This window comes from Dromiciops gliroides, chromosome 6 (assembly GCF_019393635.1).
Source record: "Dromiciops gliroides isolate mDroGli1 chromosome 6, mDroGli1.pri, whole genome shotgun sequence".
NCBI lineage: Eukaryota > Metazoa > Chordata > Mammalia > Microbiotheria > Microbiotheriidae > Dromiciops > Dromiciops gliroides.
In genome coordinates, this window is record NC_057866.1 from 14,815,178 (window position 1) to 14,819,356 (window position 4,179).

The window sequence follows — 4,179 nt, forward strand, 5'->3', positions numbered from 1 at the left end:
GTTTCAGCTGTGTATGACTCTTTGTGTGCCCCCTTTTTGATATTTCCTTGGCAAAGATACTGGAATGATTTGCCATTTCTTTCTCTAGATCATTTTACAGATGAGGAAACTGAAGCAAACAGGGTTCAGCGATTTGCTCAAGGTCACACAGCTGGGAAGTGTTTGAGGTCATATTTGAACTCGGGAAGGCAGATGAGTCTTCCTGCCTCCAGATCCCCTGTTCTATCCACTGTGCTACCTAGCTGCTCACGATCTTGGTACAAGCCGTGCCTCTAATTCTCACTTCCTGTGTGAAGTCACTGATTCATTCTAGCCTTTAGTTGGCTATTCTGCAAAATGAAAGCTTTAGGATATATGGTCTCTGAGTTACCTTCCAGACCCAAATCTGTGATCCCAGGATATAGTTTCTAGGAGTGTTTTGTGAAGCTCCCAGTCTTTCTCTTTCTTCCTGTAAGCTTCCTATTTGTATCATCTCTCATAACTTACATTACTTTAGCACATGAAAGTTTAAAAAGGGCTTTCTTCATAAGGACTCAGTGTCATAAGCATTTAAAAGTTTATCTCCATTTTATAATGAGAACTCTGAGAACACCTAGAGTAGGTGTCAGAGACAGGATCTTAATCCATTTCTCCTGGCTCCAAATCTAATACCCTTCTTCTCTGCCTCATACCAACATGTTGTTTTCCTGATTGCACAAGTGTTTGTGTGTGAATGAGTTGATGTTGGTTTTCTGAAATTCACGTTATCCAATTTCAGGCACCCAACCCTCCCCTTCTCCTTTGACTTTGAGTAGTACTATGTAAGACCTACCGTGTATATACTGTTTTAAAGCTTTTAATGTATCTTTCATAGATTATATGTTTTTAGCCTCACAGTAACCACGTGAAGTGGATATTACAAGAATTACTATCAGAGCTTTACTGATGAAGAAAATGAGGCCCAAAGAGGCTAACCTGTCTTTCCAAACTCTTTCAGATCCCAAATACTAAAATTTGTCCGCCATGTTGTGGTCTACCCATATATTTGTCATCAATTCAACATTGTTGTACTGCTGCTGCTGTTGGTGAATATATATCATGTGCTCACCCAACATTAAGCACTTCGAAGGATTACACACATAGCACAAGGTGGAGGAGACCTGAACAAAGTGTTGAAGGATTGATTGGTCATATTTAAATAAAAAGGAAGGAGCCAGAAGAACATTTTAGACCAAGAAGCTGCGGAGCTTGTGCAGATTTGGGAAGGGGGATGGAATAGGTGAAAATTGATCAGGAAACTAGACCAACTGTTTCATGAGGATGCATGATGGAAATTAAGATTGAAGATGTTTAAATGAATTCAAAGACCTATGAATCATGTTCTGAAGGCTCTTAAGTCTTCCTTCTGTTTCCAATACATTGAGACTTGATGAATTAGTGCTACTTCCTATAACTTTTAATTAATTTTTTTTAATTTTTTTTTAATTTTAGTGAGGCAATTGGGTTAATAAGTGACTTGCCCAAGGTCACACCGCTAGTAAGTGTTAAGTGTCTGAGGCCGGATTTGAACTCAGGTCCTCCTGACTCCAGGGCCGGTGCTCTATCCACCGCGCCACCTAGCTGCTCCCTTCCTATAACTTTTACTTTCCAATTACTCACATTCACCCATCTATTTACTTCCACCGTCACCACCTTAGTTTAGCCTATACTTCCTACTTCACTGCATTATCGGATTACTATTGCAACAGCTTCTTAATTGCTCTACCTGTTTCCAACCCTGCTCTCTTCAGCTCATTGCCAACTAAGCCATCAAACTATCCTTCCTCATTTCTTTTATTCTTCCATATATCTTGCAAATGCATGGTTGTTTACATGTTGTCTGGGCCATTGGCATAAAAGCATCTTGAAAGTGAGGTTGGTGTTTTAGCCCTTCTTTGTAATGCTCAGCACTAACTACAGTTTCTAGCACAAAATAGGTGGTTAATAAATGCTTGCTAACTGACTAATGCCTATGGCACAAGTCTTATTATTTTATTCCTGCAAACAACTACATAAAAATAAACTATAAGTGAAATGAATTGGAAATAATCAGCGGTAGGAAGGCTCTACAATAAAGACAAATAAGAAAAGGCTAACTATAGAAGGTGAGAAGTCTACCTAAAACTTGAAGGGAGCCAGAGAAGCTATGAGGCAGAAATAAGAAAAGAGAATATACCCCAGGAATGGGGTATATGCAGTAAAAAAATGCCCAGAGTTGAGAGATAGAGGATCTTGTTCAAAAAATAGTAAAGATGTCAGAATCCCTGGATCACGGAGAACACATAGGGGTATAGGGTATAAGAAACCTAGAGATGTGGGGAAGGGAGATTATGAAGGCACTGAATGAAAAACAGATTTCATATTTGGTCCTGGAGGTGGTAGGGAAAAACTGGAATTTGAATATAGGGTGGCCAAATATGAGGTTTAGAAAGATCACTTAGATAACTGAGTAAAGGATGGGCTAGAGTGGGAAGAAGCTTGTAGAAGGGAAATCAACTATCAGGCTATTGGAATAGTCTGTGCTTGAAGTGAAAAGACCTCCAACAGGGTTGTGGCAGTGTCAGAGGAGAGAAGGGGGCTTATGTGAGAGATACTAAAACTGACAGGACTTAGAAACAGATTTTATATGGGGGGATAGAGATAGCGAGGAGTTTGGGGTATGGATAACTGTGAGGATAATGATATCCTTGATTCTAATAGGGAAATTAAGAAGAGAAAATTTGGGGGGAAATTTAATAAGTTCAGTTTTGTTCTCGTTGGGTTTAAAATGTCTATGGGGTATCCAGGTCAAGACATCCAATGGGCATTTGATTATATAAGACTGAAGATCTCAAAAATAATTATTAAAGAGAATTATTAATGCCCCTGATGTACCTTGATAGAAAAAAATTACCCTAGGATCAGAGAGGAAGCTACTCTTTTGGAAATCTACATGGCCTTCAAATCTAATTCCATTCTCCAATGAGAAAAAAAGGCTGCTATGTGTTGGAATATGGTCAAATTCCAAATTGGATGATCTCACTTTGATAGGAGTGCTGTCAAAAGTGCTGATTTTCACTAGCTGGAGGTGAGTGAAGCTGTGTTTGCAGATGCTTCTGGATGGAAAAGAGACCCATTTCTTTCAATGGGATTGCTATGGTGCATGGCATCTTACAACAGGCTAGGACCTCTCTGTTGCTTTCTGATTCCAGAAATGCATAGAAAGACCATCTGGTTGAGAGTGATAAGAGATTTATCAAAAGTCATTCTGCTGTTTAAGCAAGATATGTCTGTGATAGAACCTACTCTCCTGGTAATGACAGATGTAAATCAAGAGACAAAAAACTAGAGCACAGGCAGTGGGGACTGACTGAAAGAGGAATTTCTTGGCATAGTTTCCAGAAAGTTTTTTTTTTACTTTCTTGAAGAGATAAAATAAATTCCAATTTGTCAAAGGCATATCTGTGTGACACCAGCTATGAAGACTGCCAGATTATTTTTAGAAGATATTGTGTAAAATGATCTCAAGAGAGTTGATGGTGACAATAATGTGATGAAGGGAAGCTAGAGATTAAATCAAATTCCCCTCAATCTCAGATTCTGATGGATAGACACAGAAATTTCATGAAAATTACTTTTTACAGGAGCAGTCGTAACAGCAGCAGCAGCAGCAGCAGCAACTTCAGGAGCTCATCCCAGAGACATTAACAGCAGAGGTAGTTATCATGATCTCCAAGAAAACAAAAGCAAAAACAGACCTAATTCAAAGAGATAATCAAGGAAACTACATTTTGATCAAAGGTACCACAGAAAATAAAGTAATATAAAAAACTTTACAAGTTTCTCTGATAAAGGACTCATTTTCAAATATATAGGGAACTGAGTTAATTTTTTTAATGAGCCATTCTCTAATTGATAAATGGTCAAAGCATATGAGTAAGTAGTTTTCTGAAAAAAAAATTATAGTCATAAAATGTTTTAAATTATTATTGATTAGAGAAAGACAAAGTAAAATTCTGAGGTACCACCTTACAATTATCACAAATTACCAGCGCTATTTGGGCAGGTGGGGCTCGTTAGCCTTGGCAGGCAACCCGCCTAGAAGAAGGAAAACCCTGATTTTAAACCACCGCTGCCTTGGGAAAGGCTTTGGGAGTTAACACCAAGGAAAAATCAGGAGTC